General features: G+C 44.2%; 1 pseudogene; it reads left to right on the top strand.

The window, feature by feature from the left end:
• The window catches only part of LOC111976919 (histone deacetylase 7-like), a 78970-nt pseudogene that overhangs the window by 40360 nt on the left and 21450 nt on the right, over nucleotides 1-17160 (top strand).

Genomic DNA, 17160 nt, shown 5'->3' with positions numbered 1-17160 from the left:
TGCAAGTGATTTCCATTTTTCTAATGGTTGTCAATTTCTTTGGGTCTTCTTTTTTTACAGTGCTCACCTCTGTCCTGTGCAACTATTTGCAATGCATCAGTGCAACAATGTTATCATAACGGGCCAAAAGGGATCACACCAATACACTTTCTCTCCTTAACTTTCCCCCGACATGCATTTCCTATGCTGTAGGCCTGTTTTACATTCAGCAATTAGCAAGAGCAAGCCTTCTCATTTCCCCGAATAGGCTATTAGGTCTAGAATAAAACACGATCAAAATAAATGTCCTTTAGCTTTTGTAGTCTATATCTTTCCCTGGGATTTTATGAGAAGAGGAATGGCCGGCCTATTGCGGAGTGGCTTGCGCACGGGAAAAGCTGGAAGAGAGAGTCTAGTGATGTGTAGCCGAAGTAAGAAGCTAAATATTAGCTAGATATTAGGCCATTCAGTAGCTAAATATTACAGCTATAGGCAAAATATTTGTCTGTCAAAGTGCAAGAAAAATAAGTAACCAGATTATGAAATGGCAGATCTCAAATCAAATTTTAATTGTCACATGTTTCGTAAAACAGGTGTAGACTAACAGTGAAATTCTTTCTTACGAGCCCTTCTCAACAATGAAGAATACAATAAATAAAACATCATATTTAAAAAAAATAGTAACACGAGCAATGATAGCTTGACTATATACATTGGGTACTAGTACCGAGTTGATGTGCAGGGGTATTAGGAAATTGAGGTAGATATGTACAGTACATATAGGTATTAGGTAGGGGTAAAGTGACTAGGCAACAGGATAGGCCTAGGCCAAGGTTTGTAGACAAAATTATTATTCATGTGCTACAACAACACAGTTCAATGAGGAATGTATTATTGTTATCAAGTGAATACACAATTATTGTCCATAGACAGTAAACTTCAGTGATGTGGGCTAATTGGAATAACTGCTCATAAATAAATGTTTCATGCCGAAATAACTGCATAGGCCAATAGACTAGACCTGATCATGCAACCATTTGGTTCAGTTTGGGTCTATTCTCAACAGTTCAGAGGGTCCAGAAAGGTGCATTAGTAGGCCACTCACATGGTGTATGTCTATTTTGTCAGGATGTAGCACCGTGTTAAGATAGGCCTAATATAGGAACATATGGGCTTCTCCTTTCCAACTCCCCCTGTCTGTTAATGCTGTAGCCTATTTTACATTCAGCAAACAAGCATTCATCTCTCGTCCAATAGGCTGTTAGTAGGCTAAAGAAAATACGTCAAAATAAGTGTCAAACAAGCTTTTGTTGTCTGGCTTTTCATGCCCCTCGACAAGATTTAAAAGGAATAGCTGTGGCAGCGGAGAGGACAGGTGCGTAAATGCACAACCGAACAATTAAGACACACAGGCTCGAAATGTAGCCTATAGCTTAAGTTCGAAGCGTATGCATGTTAGCCCATAATTCATCAACTCAATGTTAGGCTTAATATTGCAGTGAAAATATCCAGTCAATTTACACCGCGAGAGAAAAAAAGGTTTAGGCTGTCAGATCATAGTTAGCCTACACTATGTGCGCTCCTGAAGCTGCGCTCCTTCCTAGTCCCAGTCCCCGCGGGTACGCAGCACGAAAAGCTACCCTATTGTTTTAGTTTTTTAGGGACAAGAAATGTGTCCTACCTAGACTACAATAACAACACAATGTAATGAAGAATGTTATTATTGTTTTTAAGTGAGTACAAAACACTAGTCTAGCCTGTAAACTGCAGTGAATAGCCTATGACATTTGAATAACCGTTCAAAAGCCTGGCATTTTGAATGCATATTCATTTCAAAATAACTGCATCTAGCCTTCCTGATTGGGCAACCATTTGAATCAATTATGGGTTTTTTCTCGGATGTTTAGCCTACAAGGTAGGACAGTAATATGGTGTATTTTGTCATGGTGTATCAGTTAACAGAAACATGCTAATGCAGGGATTTCTGGTGGCGCGCATATGAAGAATGATAATGCGCAAGCATGGAGGAAGTTGTATCCATAGTTTCCACGTTTGGCTTCCGTGTTTTAAAAGCGTTCGAAAATGAGGTGGATAGGCCTGACTAATGAGGCCTGATACAGGCTTCTGTTATCAACAACTGCATTTCATTACAATTATAAAGAATGCCGCTATTTTGTATGAATATTTCGTATGCGTTAAGTCCTCAAGCATTTCTGCAGAGCTATGTTACCTGATGTACCAACATGTGATGTGGTATCCTAGAAATTGAATAGAGGTGACCTTTGTATATGGCAGGAACAACTCCGTTATGTATCCACATGTTGGAAACGGGCAGCTCCTAGAAGTACATAGAGCACAGCTAACTGCAGGCAATCCTATACTGCAGACAGGAATGGCAAGCCATGCTGCGCAGCAGGGTTGACCTCGCGCACTAAACACACACACGCTCAGCGACAGGAGGGCCTGCAGGAAGAGGGAAGGAGGTGTTGAGTTGCACTTGTACTGAGAGATGGTGAAAGACTCCTCCTCAGGAGTGGAACACACACACATATAGAGGTTGGGATCATAATAACACTGTGGCATGTCGCCTTTTAGGAGGGAGGGAGGGAGTTTGAGATGCCTCAGTGGAGGCTCAGAGAGGGGGGGCTCCCCGGTGACTTTCTCAGGGGTGTCAGGTTGTCATAACAATCCCCCTGCTCTGACCTCTTTCCCCTTTCCTCTCCTCTCATTTCTTCTCTGTTTAATTATGTCTCAGGAAGTTCAAAGGGAATACTTTAAGCTCCTGGCAGTCTTGCAGAGACTGGTTGTGTCCGAAATCTGTCTTGTCTACTACTTACTGAAACTGCATACATACTTTGTACTAATCGTACTACATACTATTTAAAACGTACTGTTTAGTAAAACCGAATGCAGTAAGCACCAAATATCAACATACTAAGCTACTGAGAATGCATCATCTAATGCGTAATTGCGTTTATTCCCGCCATTGGTTAATTTTTCTACAGCCCGTCACCATATCTGATTATCAGCTGTTGTCAAACACGTGAGTCTGAAAAACAATTATCTTCCTCAGTTGGGTGCAGCGAATTCTACTAGATGAAAAGCCGAAATGAGTAGGCATTTAAAGCATACTCAAGTTTTGACATTTTCATGTAGTATAAAACTTTCTTTTCGCATACCCAAAATGCCTTCTATTTATAATGCAAGTATTCAGACACGGTCACAGAATGTAAAGGAACTGAACCTGCATGACTAGGAAATTGCTCATAATGTAGGTGAACCTTTCCACTAAGTAACTTGACTTGTGTTTTAAGCTTGGCCAAGTGTGGGGCTTTTTGTAGTGCCTTCATGGAATAAATTCTTTATTAAAAAAAAAATATATTTTTGGAAAAGAGACGGTTGGAGAATTGATGCAGACTGAATGTAGACCAGAGGATACAGTGGTGATAGATAGTGTGTTGTAGATAGGGTTGCACATTTTGGGGAATATTCAGAGGTGGGAACTTTTCGTGGGAATTAAAGGAATATATGGGAATTAACGGAAATATATGCAAATTAATATTAATACCATTTAAATGTAGATATGTTTTGCATTGGATATATTTACCATATCATATGGAGACTGAAATATAAACATTTTTACCTTATCATAAGTAGACATAATTGCAAATGATTAAATCCTTCCAATGGAAATTTAAAAAACTATTTAGTTACAAATTTAACTTTAATTCAATTAGTTGACTCTTCACATGGGATGATTTCACTGAACAACAAAATAAAGGAAATATTGAATGATCCCCAATGATCCATCGCATCTCCCAAAAATGTTTTCAACATAAATCTGTAAAATGATAGTCTAGAAACTAAAGCTTTGGTTGTCTTCCTCTCAGGCTTCCATGTCTTCTCCCTGGACCTCCTCAATGTCCACCTCTTGAACATCAGACTCTGAAGCCTCATCTTCACTGTCACTTTCCAACCTTGTTGAGGATGGCTCGTTGTCAGGCTCAAAAAGACTCAAATTTGCCCGGATGGCCACCAATTTTTCAACCCTTGTATTGGTCAGCCTGTTGCATGCTTTGGTGTGTGTGTTCCCAAACAAGGACCAGTTGTGCTCTGAGGCGGCTGATGTTGGTGGGATTTGGAGGATGATGGAGGCAACAGGGGAAAGAGCCTCAGATCCACAAAGTCCCTTCCACCAGGTGGCTGATGAGATACAGCATATTGGCACAACTGCCATATTGCATCCATCCCAAAGCCCTTGCTTGGAAGTGTACTTCGCCAGACTGCCAAGAACCTTGCCCTCATCCAGGCCAAGGTGGCGAGACACAGTAGTGATGACCCCATAGGCCCTGTTGATCTCTGCACCAGACAGGATGCTCTTGCCAGCATTCTTGGGGTCCAACATGTACACTGCGGCGTGTATGGGCTTCAAGCAGAAGTCTTCACGCTTTTTGATGTATTTCAGAACTGCAGTTTCCTCTGCTTGGAGCAACAGTGAAGTGGGCAGGGCAGTACGTATTTCTTCTCTTACATCTGCAAGCAGAGTCTGAACATCAAACAGGATGGCATTGTCTCCCTCAATCTGTGCAATTGCTACTGCTATAGGTTTCAGCAGTTTCAGGCTGCTTACCACTCTCTCCCAAAATACATCATCCAGGAGGATCCTCTTGATGGGGCTGTCCATATCGGCAGACTGTGATATGGCTATTTCTTGGAGAGACTCCTTCCCCTCCAGGAGACTGTCAAACATGATGACAACACCACCCCAACGTGTGCTGCTGGGCAGCTTCAATGTGGTGCTCTTATTCTTCTCACTTTGCTTGGTGAGGTAGATTGCTGCTATAACTTGATGACCCTTGACATATCTAACCATTTCCTTGGCTCTATTGTAGAGTCTATCCATTGTTTTCAGTGCCATGATGTCCTTGAGGAGCAGTTTCAATGCATGAGCAGCACAGCCAATGGGTGTGATGTGAGGGTAGAACTCCTCCACTTTAGACCAAGCAGCCTTCATGTTCACAGCATTTTCTGTCACCAGTGCAAATAGCTTCTGTGGTCTAAGGTCATTGATGACTGCCTTCAGCTCATCTGCAATGTAGAGACTGGTGTGTTTTTGTCACTTGTGGATGCTGGATGAGGGGTGGAGATGATGTAGTTAATTATTCCTTGCCCACAAACATTCGACCACCAACCAGAGACGATTGCAATACCGTCTGCTTTCTCTATGATTTGCTTGACCTTCACTTGAACTCTATTGAACTCTGCATCCAGCAAATGAGTAGATAAAGCATGTCTGGTTGGAGAGGTGTATGCTGGGCAAAGAACATTCAGAAATCTCTTCCAATACACATTGCCTGTGAGCATCAGAGGTGAACCAGTTGCATACACAGCTCGAGGAAGACATTCATCAGCATTTCTCTGACTATGTTCCTCCATTGAGTCAAATAAACATCTGATTCCAGGAGGACCATGAGCTGTTGCTATCGATAAGGTGTCTGAGTCATAATTTTCACCTCGAATAGAAGTAGAGGGACTTTTGTCAGAGGTTGCTTGTTGTGAGCACTGAGGGAACTTTATGCACTTGGCCAGATGATTCTGCATCTTTGTTGCATTCTTCACATGTGATTTGGCACAGTATTTGCAAATGTACACAGCTTTTCCTTCTACATTAGCTGCAGTGAAATGTCTCCACACATCAGATAGTGCCCGTGGCATTTTCCTGTAAAGATTAGAGAAAAAAAAGACTAAAAATACAAATAAATACAGATAAAGAGTTAAGCAGTTAGATTAAACAACTCCTTTTTAAGACAAATGTTTTAAAATGAAACATGTATGGAAACAGGTGAATTAACACTCCTCAGTTAGCAGGCTCAAGCAAGCTAAAACCCACATGGTAGCAAAAACTAACTAGCAGAAAGTGTTAACAAGTTATAAATGATTTAAACACACTTTGCTGTAGGCTACTTTTTACTAATTAACAAAAAATCATGCATGTCATATAAAATATATTCACCCCACCCAGTATTGTAATCAAAACTAATCAGAAAGCATGTAGTCCTTGGCTCAGACAGTGTAGTGGTGTGGGCTCAATAGTGTGCAAGATCTTGAGAATCAGCTGTACATGTGATGGAGGAATGCACTGTGCATGGGATAGTTTATCCAAAATATGCTACAAGACCTAGAATTGCCATATGTATATCCCACAAAAAAAGGTTTATTGTTATAAGCTAACTTTTTTAGATGAATTTAAGCAAAATTCCCCAAATTCCTGGGAGATTAACCGGAAACTTTCCGACCCTTTGCAACCCTAGTTGCAGACAGTTGTTGTATTCCTGGGTGTCACCACTGGCACCATTCTGTGGACTGTCATCAATCTTTTAGTGTATGCAGAGTGACAAGGCTTATCTACAGGCCCTAAAGGACTGTTTGCACACTCAGACACACACACACACACACATACACACCTTTGCATTAACAAATACATTTATATTTTCAGAATGGTTCCTTTTTTAAAAACTTTATACACATTATGCGCATACATATTCAATACATTTTCCCTGGAGGATGTTGTTTGTGCTACATATCCTCTGGGCTGATGGACAGGACCTCTGATGAGGAGGAAAAACAAAAGTCACCATAGAAATTAGCAGCAGAGCCTGAAAAAAAACATTCCTCCCACCCCAAAATAGATGTAGACATGCCAATTAGAGCCTCCAGTCCAGTCAGCATAAACAAAAGGAGGTAGGGGAGGGAGGGAGGGAGTGAGGGAGGGGGAGGCGTCTGACCCAATTGGAGCAGATGTCACTTGGTCAATACTTCCTGTTTTGTTGGCCTTTTTATTTTGAGAAGCCTAATTTAGAGGCCCAGCCGGTCTGCCCCTCTCTCTCTGTGGAGCTGGGCCTGAGATTTACTCTGACACTTTGGCTCCCATTGTTCCAGTTTCCTTTCTCTCCTAGCAGACCTGACCACAGAGGACGTCACTCAGCTCCAACTCAGCCTCCATCAACACAGACTATAGTGTTGATAGTGTCACCACTGTCTGTTCCCCACGCTTTTTCCCCTGTTTCTAACCTTATTCAGAGGATACAAATGTCAGCAGTTGACATGTTTTTCTTGGGGGGGGGGATGTGTGTACTTACTCCAACTTCATACTACAGTTATGGTACTGTACACATAAGTTATCCGTGCAGAATGTTCATGTCAACTGATGAGTGGCGTGGTAGAGGTTATAAGAGGTAAAGTGTGTCTAGTTACAGAAAGGCTTGGTTTCATACTTACTCAATCAGTCATTCTGTGTTCTGCCTAATCTGGAGGAGGGACCAGAGGGAGAGAGGTTCCCGTACACACTGGCCATACTGGTATAACCGGTCCAGAGCGGAGAACAATATTCTGGGGAAGGCGAGAGGAGGAGGAGGAGGAGGAGAGACTCATTGTCTTCTGTCTGTTCATTGTTCAGTTGGACTCATTATCCCTCAGGCCAGCATGGAACCAGGCTTCAATAACCACATCTCATCATCATCACATCACAGCCAATCAGAGCACAGAGACCATGACTTCATCATCACATCACAGCCTATCAGAGCACAGAGACCATGATTTCATCATCACATCACAGCCTATCAGAGCACAGAGAAGATGACTTCATCATCACATCACAGCCTATCAGAGCACAGAGACCATGATTTCATCATCACATCACACCCTATCAGAGCACAGAGACCATGGACTTCTTCCACATCACAGCCTATCAGAGCACAGAGACCATGATTTCATCATCACATCACAGCCTATCAGAGCACAGAGAAGATGACTTCATCATCACATCACAGTCTATCAGATCACAGAGACCACGACTTCACAGCCTATCAGATCACAGAGAGCATGACTTAGGCTGTAATGTGATGATATAGTGCACTACTTTTGAGCCAGGGATTTGGGTGCCATTCAGGACACTGCCTCTGTCTGTTGTACTGTAATTGTATTGTATTGTTCTTCCACTGAGTGTTCCTCAGACAGACAAAAAAACAGACCATCAGGCAGACAGTGCATTTCTATGTGCAGTCCTGCTCACATTTGCTTGACATTTTTATGAGTTTGTCCATCAGCCAGTTTCATATTTCAGACATTCTCAGATGCATAGTTTACCTTTGAGAGGGTCAGACAAACAGGGTATCTTTCTCACAACACAGACAGGCAAACACACACACAGACACACACACACACACACACACACACAGGCAAACACACACACACACACAGGCAAACACTCTCACTCACATACTCATCCCCTTTCCCAGTGGGTTCCATTACTGTGGAAACTAAAGGTGAGGGAGAGTCTGGTGAAAAACAAAAGGCTTGTATAGGTAAATGTTGTCTCTAAATATAGCTGGCGGTGGGAGAGGGATGCAAACAGAAAAGGCACTTGTGTTTTCTGCTGATGAGTGGCCCCCTTTGTTTCCTTTATGAGTCGCTGATGTTACGTTCCTGGAATAATCCACTTGTTCCTCCTTATTTGTCAGACTCTAGTCAGTGTCTCCTAAATAGTACACTAGTCCCTATATTATGCACAAAAGTAGTGCACTATATAGGGAGTAGGGTGTCATTTGGGATGCACACAGAGAGCCTGTTGACTCCTCGTCAAGAAGGATTTTAATAATTCCAAACATTGATGGCATTCATGCAGCCTCTGTCAAGCTTTTCGCCGTTCTCCTCTCCAGCCTCCTAATATGGAGGCCTTAAGCAGAGGGCTGTGTCGGTACATGTTATGGCCCGGTTGTTACAGCTGCATTTATACACAAACACCAACTGGACTTTAAAAGACAAAAATGTCCGTCAGAAGGCTTCACCCCCATCGCGTCTGCAATGCATGCATTCATTTTTACACAGAAAAACACACTGCAGCATGCATGCACACACACACACACACACACACCTCATCAGCCCGTTTTTAGTCCTACAATAGGATTGTGAAAAGCTCATCTTTCATTCCTAGATAAACACACTTTTGTTGGTTCTCTCTCATTAGCAGTAGGGAGTGATTGATTTAGTTAAACAGTAATAATGCTAGTCGGGTGAACAATGAAGTGTTTGTGTAATGATACAGTATATGTTGACACTGTCCCCAGCTGGCTGTGCACTGTGAGGGCCTGCAAACAGCCCTTGGATTTCCATGGGCGTCCAAACTAAAGCATGAATCACATCATCTGTTGTTCCCATTCGGGATGTGAGAGTACACAGCTGGCTATATCAGTGTGTATGAAGGAGGCTTTTCTCCTCACACACAGGCACTGCACACTACACACCACAGCAGTGTTGTAGGCTATAGAATATATCTATCTTACCCTCAGTCACTCCACATGCTCCTCAACCCAGCTGTGAGATACAGTTCTACTGCCTGCAGGTCCTGACACAAGACAGAAACATTCTCGCTGGTGCTGCTTGGAATTTGGAAGCAGGCCAAGTCAAACTTCATGAAATGTACAGTACATCATTTCACTTTACAAAGCCTCAGACAATTGAGACTTTGTGTGTGTAGTTATAAACTCAACCAAAGACTTGGCAATTATGTCAATAATTGTTTTGAGTCTGTGTCCGTATCCGTGTGTGAGAGTGTGAATGCATGTGTGTGTCAGTACTGTGCAGTAAAACCCACAGCTCTTTCCCAACCCCGTCCTGGATCCTGTTGTAGAGCGCGGCAAGGCAATCTTTCCCACTGACTCACCCATGCAATGCAAATGTCCTGGATTATCATGCAAATCAGACATTTATGTCAGTGAATAATCTATAGTGAGGAGAGACAGTGGAGGGGAGAGGGAAAAGCTGTGAGACAGTGGAGGGGAGAGGGAAAGGCTGTGAGACAGTGGAGGGGAGAGGGAAAGGCTGTGAGACAGTGGAGGGGAGAGGGAAAGGCTGTGAGACAGTGGAGGGAAGAGGGAAAGGCTGTGAGACAGTGTTGTATATGTACAGCAGACATTCTTTTTGTATGTGTCGTGTCCAGTGTAGGATCGCCGCTCACATTCATCTAGCCCACATCTATACACTGAGTGGGCTGTGCCTCTGGTCTATTTATCTCCCTCTCTGTCACATCTCTCTTTCTCTCTCTCTTCTCTTTACTCAACCATACCTCTCTCTCCTATACGGTTAGTTTCTGGGAGTTAAGTGTTACTGCCGTACAGTAATTAAACACTTGATCTGAAGTCAAGAGGTTGGAAGTAAGAAATGGATTTTCTGAGAAACTCAACTCTCTCCCCTCCCTCCACTAGAGCSCTCAGTGTCGGCGCCCCTGGGGTCAGTCCCAATGGACCTGCGTGTGACGGAGCGTGTGATGCGGCCGGGTTCGGACACGGCCCTGCTGACGCCCCTGCACCCTCCTCTGCTCCACAGCCCCTTCTCCCACCAGCCCTGCACTACCTTCTCACAGCACCAGCTGCACCAGCACATACGGGTACGTACTGCATCGTTAGGCCTGCTCTCAGCACACATTGTTGCCAAACACCGACACACACACTGATGTGAAAGGAACCCATAAATTGCATTACATGTCTGTAATGTTTAATGTGTAATGTTTCTTATACATTTTAGCTCGTATTAATAATGACTTTCATGCCCCATTTACACTCATTAGCCCAAGTCTTTCTGTCACCCATATGTCACACATTCCCAGATCAGAGCGGCACTTTTCCCTGTTTCCACACATACTTTAATGAGTGTCTCGTCGGGTTTCAGTTCAACATGGAACAACGGAGACGTGAGCAGGAGCAGGAGCAGGAGAAACAACAAGAGCTGCAGCAGCTGTGGCACAAGGACAAGAGCCAACAGAGTGAGTTTTACTGTGTGTGTGCTTGCGTAGGTATGCCTGTATGCTTGTACACTGTAGTAGGAGAGAGGGTTAAGTTGAGCCAGTGGGTCAAGTTGAGCCAATGGTTAGTTGAGCCACCCCTTGTTTCTAGGAAACCATACACACAATGAATCATGTGACCAAATAGTTTGGAATAGGTCATGGTTTCATGGAGTCTGTGAAGCATGGAAAAAGTGGTAAGCAAGTTAGGTACATTTACTTATATTTTTACCAAGTCAAATAAATGTATTGTGTTAAAGGTTTCATGATGCTTGTATCTAAACCAAAGTAGATCGTTTTAAGATTGTTCTGTACATCAGTTGGGGTCTCTATCAGCTTCAATAGGAGGTCCTAAATCTAGCATGAAAGTTCATCCTTGTAGCTGTGGGCTAATAGAGTCAAACTGTTTGCCTCAGGGTAAGTTGAGCCAATGGCCAGCGTATCCCATACAAATGATGATGACATTTTCTCAGTTTTATTCATAATATGCATTGTATTTTTGCATATGAACTCAAGATCAACGTTAAACAAGCAGAGGTCTAGCCCCCCTTGAAGTTCTTGAGGGAGCAGCCAAGTTAGTGAAAAAAATACTGAAGAGGTACAACAACGAAACGAACGTGTACCTGTGCAGGAGAGAGGCTATGATAGAGTAGCAGAGGCACACAAGGTCTTATCTGATGACTTGGAGTCTGAGCTTGCTAAACATATCAAGAATATTGTAGACCACTTTCATAAGCTTTAGTAGCCTCAAGTGCAGAGAACTTGCCTACGAATTGGCACAGCGAAACAACATCTCTGTCCCAGACAACTGGTCAAGACATGGAAGGGTCATATTGAGCAGAGAGATCTATATCTGAATGTACATTTAAGATATAAAATATACCACTCCCATTCCATCAATTAAACTTTGACATACAGGTACCTGCCAAAATAAAGGAAACACCAACATAGAGAGTCTTAATAGGGCGTTGGGCACCACGAGCCAGAGCAGCTTCAGTGTACCTCAACATAGATTCTACAAGTGTCTGGAACTCTATTGGAGGGATGAAATACCATTCTTCCACACAAAAAATCCAGAATTTGGTGTTTTGTTGATGGTGGTGGAAAACGCTGTCTCAGGCACCACTCCAGAATCTCCCATAAGTGTTCAATTGGGTTGAGATCTGGTGACTGAGACGGCCATAGCATATGGTTTACATCGTTTTCATGCCCATCAAACCATTCAGTGACCACTCGTGCCCTGTGGATGTCATCCTATGGGGACATAGACATGGTAGCCAAAATAATGGCCTGCCCAGTGTTTTCATACATGACCCTAAGCATGATGGGATGTTCTTTGTTATAATGAATACTATATTTCCCGTTGATATAGTGCTGATTTTCAAAAAATTGCTCAACATACCCCACTCTCCCCTATCGTTATCCTCATTGGTTGGTGTTCTGCACAATGTTGTGTAAAGTGAAACAGATCCATCAATGTCAAGACAAACATCCTACACACACACACACACACACACACACACACACACACACACACACATAATGTGAACATACACTTCTACAAATGTAAATATTCTCACCAAACAGCCAAAGAATGCCTTGGGCAAAAACCGACAGGGACACCGATTTGAGAGGCATTTCTTTTGTGCTATTCCCAACAGACTGAGTCATCATAAATAGCACCTAGACACAAATAACACCAAATATCTTGTCTCTTACAACAAGCAGAGGAAAACAGTAATTTAGTGCTCTGTCTTTGCATGTCCATAAATACATCTGTGAGGTCTCTGAGCATCCTCCAGTCAGACAGTATCTGGTAGGGCCCTGGAGAGAAGGAGAGGACAAGAGAAGAGAGGACAGAGAAGAGAGGACAGAGAAGAGAGGACAAGAGAGGAGAGGAGAGGAGAAGAGAGAGAGGAGAAGAAGAGGAGAGGAGGAAGGGGAGAGGACGAGAAGAGAGGACAAGAGAAGAGAGGACAAGAGAGGAGAGGAGAAGAGAAGAGAGGAAGGATGAGCTGTAGAGTGCTGTTGTTTTGACCCATGCCGTGTGGGTCCCAAACCCGGTTCTCTGTGAGTGGCTGTCAATGGACCATTGTGGCTCTGCTCAGAGCAGCTCATCTCTGTGTGTTGTGGGCTGAGGCATGCTGGGAGGCTGTGGTAGTAGACATCCCGTGTTGTTCCTCCTCACACAGAGCCCACTGTTCCTGTTGCCTTTCCACCACACACACACACACACACACAACACACACACACACACACACACACACACACACACACACACACACACACCACCAGATTATATATAGATCCTCATCCTACTACCATCCAAGACAATATGGGGTTTCACTGTCAGTCATGAACACTGGATACTACTGAATACTATCATGCTACTGTAGGAGGGAGGTTCTGGGCCGGTATTGACTTTTAGAGCAGAACAGACAGAGCTGAGCCGCTCATTTTGGAGAGAGAGAAAGAAGCTCCTCTAAAACAGTGGTTAAAAAATAGCCGAGCTGTGCAAACAGCACCGGTGTCAATATTGACCGTATCAATAGTGACACCTCCTGCCACCTCCCCCTGTCCCCCACGCCCTCCCTAGTCCCCTCCACACACACACACACACACACACACACACACACACTGGGACGGCATGGTCACAGCTTCCTAGCATGGGAGCACAGAGGGAGACTGAAATAGAAAGGGATTTTCCCAAATGTTGCCATCTCATCTTGATTCTCTGGCTACAATGTCATGCTCTGGGCATAAAAGGAGTCCTTCTTTCACTTTAGTTACAATGATGCAGTTGATAGGTGGAACACTCTACTAAGCAGTTGTAGGGATTGGTCTGATGGTCTCCAAATCTGTGTTGATTGACAGGTGCTGTGGCCAGTTCCCTGGTGAAGCAGAAGCTCCAGGAGGTGATTCTGAAGAAGCAGAAACAACAAGCCCTGGGAAGAACCAGCTCCAACCCTCTCAGTGGTCCCCCTGTGGGCTACAGGTGAGAACTCTTTACACCTTCAGTAGCATGTGGGCTACAGGTGAGAACTCTTTACACCTTCAGTAGCATGTGGGCTACAGGTGAGACACTCTTTACACCTTCAGTAGATGTGGGCTACAGGTGAGAACTCTTTACACTTCGGTAGCATGTGGGCTACAGGTGAGAACTCTTTACCTTCAGTAGCATGTGGGCTACAGGTGAGAACTCTTTACACCTTCAGTAGCATGTGGGCTACAGGTGAGAACTCTTTACACCTTCAGTAGCATGTGGGCTACAGGTGAGAACTCTTTTAGCACCTTCAGTAGCATGTGGGCTACAGGTGAGAACTCTTTACACCTTCAGTAGCATGTGGGCTACAGGTGAGAATCTTTTACAACTTCAGTAGCATGTGGGCTACAGGTGAGAACTCTTTACACTTCATAGATGTGGCTACAGTGAGAATCTTTACCCCTTCAGTAGCATGTGGCTACAGGTGGAACTCTTTACACTTCAGTAGCATGTGGGCTACAGGTAGAACTCTTTACACCTTCAGTAGCATGTGGGCTACAGTGAGAACTCTTTACACCTTCAGTAGCATGTGGGCTACAGTAGAATCTTTACACCTTCAGTAGCATGTGGGCTACATGTGAGATCTTTACACCTTCAGTAGCATGTGGGCTACAGGAGAATCTTTACACCTTCAGTAGCATGTGGGCTACATGGGGGAATCTTTACACTTCCAGTGGCATGTGGGCTACATGTGAGAATCTTTAACTTCAGTAGCATTGGGCTCATGGGGAAATTTTAACCTTCGCTAGGATGTGGGCTACAGGTGAGAACTCTTTACACCTTCAGTAGCATGGTGGGCTACAGGTGAAGAACTCTTTACATCTTCAGCTAGCATGTGGGCTACAGGTAGGAAACTCTTTACACCTTCAGTAGCATGTGGGCTACATGGTGAGAACTCTTTACCCACTTCAGTAGCATGTGGGCTACATGGTGGGAAATCTTTACAACCTTCAGTAGCATGTGGGCTACATGTGAGAACTCTTTAACATTCAGTAGATGTGGGCTACATGGGAAATCTTTACACTTCAGTCATGTGGGCTAAGCGAGCTCTTTAACACCTTCAGTAGGCATGTGGGCTACAGGTGAAGAACTCTTTCCACCTTCAGTACATGTGGGTAGCAGGTGAGAACTCTTTACATCAACTTCAGTAAGCATGTGGCTAAGGTGAGAACTCTTTACACTTCAGTAGCATGTGGGCTACATGGGGAAAGAATCTTTACGACCCTCAAGTAGCATGTGGGCTACAGGTGAGAATCTTTACACCTTCAAGTAGCATGTGGGCTACAAGTGAGAGACTCTTTACACCTTCAGTAGTGCATGTGCGGGCTACAGGTGAGAACTCTTTACACTTCAGTAGCATGTGGGCTACAGGTGAGAACTCTTTACACCTTCAGTACGATGTGGGCTACAGGTGAGAACTCTTTAAGCACTTCATAGCATGTGGGCTACAGTGTGAGAACTCTTACACTTCAGTAGCTGTGGGCCTACAGTGAGAATCTTTACGCACTTCAGTAGGTGTGGGCTACAGGTGAGAATGTTTACCTTCAGTAGCATGTGGGCTCACAGTGTGAAACTCTTTACACCTTCAGTAGTAATGTGGGCTACAGGTGAGAACTCTTTACACCTTCAGTACATGTGGGCTACAGGTAGGAAAACTCTTTACACCTTGCAGTAGCTATGTGGGCTACAGGTGGAACTCTTTAACACCTTCAGTAGCATGTGGGCTAACAGGTGTGGAGAACTCTTTTACATCTTCGTGCATGGGGCTACAAGAGGTAGGGACACTCTTTACAGCCTTCAACTAGCTGTGGGGACTACCTTGAGACACTCTTTACACCTCAGTAAGCATAGTGCGGCTACATGGGGAAATCTTTACACCTTAGTTTGGCACATGTAGAACTCTTACAGAGCATGTGCGGCTAATTGGGAAATCTTTACACATTCAGTAGAGTGGGGCTACATGGGAAGAACCTCTTTACACCTTCAGTAGGCATGTGGGCTACACGTTGAGAAACTCTTTACACCTTCAGCTAGCATGTGGGGCTACAGCGTGAAGACTCTTTACAACCATCAGTAGCATGTGTCAGCGCTAGACTCATTAACACCTAGCGCAGGTGGGCTACAGAGCAACTCTATCTACACCTTCAGTAGCATGTGCGCGGCTTACCATGGCCGGAAATCTTTACACTTCAGCTAAGCTATGTGGGCTACAGGTTAGAACTGCTTTACCACCTTCAGTAGCATGTGGGCTACAGGTTCGAGCAACTCTTTACACCTTCAAGTAGCATGTGCGGCTACAGGTGAGAAACTCTTTTTATTTCACCTTCAGTAGCAATGTGGGCCTACAGTCGAGAACTTTTACACCTTCGTAGCATGTCGGGCTTACAGGTGAGAACTCTTTACACTTTCACGTAGCATGTGCGGCTAAGGTGAGAACTCTTTTACCCACTTCAGTAGCATGTGCGGTACAGGTGAGACTCTTTCACCTTTCATCGCTAATGCTGGGTACAGGTGAGAACTCTTTACACCTTCAGTAGCCATGTGGGCTACAGGTGACGAACTCTTCTACACCTTCACTAGCATGTGCGGCTACAGTGTGCAGAACTCTTTACACCTTCAATCAAAGTAGTATGTGGAGCTTAACAGGTTGAGAATCTTTACACTCAGTAGCCATGTGCGGTACAGGTAGGCGAATCTGTACACCTTCAGTAGCAATGCTGGCTACAGGTGAGAACTCTTTACACCTTTTGTTGCATTATATCATGCTTCAGTTATGTGTGCCTGTGCTCAGTCATTTCACCTTGAATTGTATATAGATTGATTTATTATCCAACTCTGCACTCGTGTTGTGCTGTTTTGGTTCTTGTGTAGGGAGCTGGCTCCAGCACCCTAGTGCGCACACCCCAGCCCTGGATGTCCGCCCCCCCCACGGGTTCCAGAGAGGGGCTCAGATGACACTCCTCTCGCCAGCGGCAGGTGAGACACACAAACGCACAAAAGACACAGATTAGACAGACAGACACAATAATCCAGTATTTGCATGCAAAAGTGCTATAGTTACTCAGCGCCACGCCTCTGTGCCTCTGCTGCCTGCAAGCCTATGAGGATACCATCACAATTAGCCCGAATTACATACCGATCCTTGTTTCAGAGTGGCGTAGAGTGTAGCTGCTGGCCGGGCTTCCCAGCCCGCCACCACACAGCCCTGCCACACACATATGCACGCACACACACATACTATGCCACGCACACAAACATAGGTTACAAACATACACAACACCACACACACAACACACCCACA

Source organism: Salvelinus sp. IW2-2015, linkage group LG17 (genome assembly GCF_002910315.2).
Source record: "Salvelinus sp. IW2-2015 linkage group LG17, ASM291031v2, whole genome shotgun sequence".
Lineage (NCBI taxonomy): Eukaryota > Metazoa > Chordata > Actinopteri > Salmoniformes > Salmonidae > Salvelinus > Salvelinus sp. IW2-2015.
Note: the sequence above shows the minus strand (reverse complement) of the source record. Positions and strands in the feature narration are given on the sequence as shown.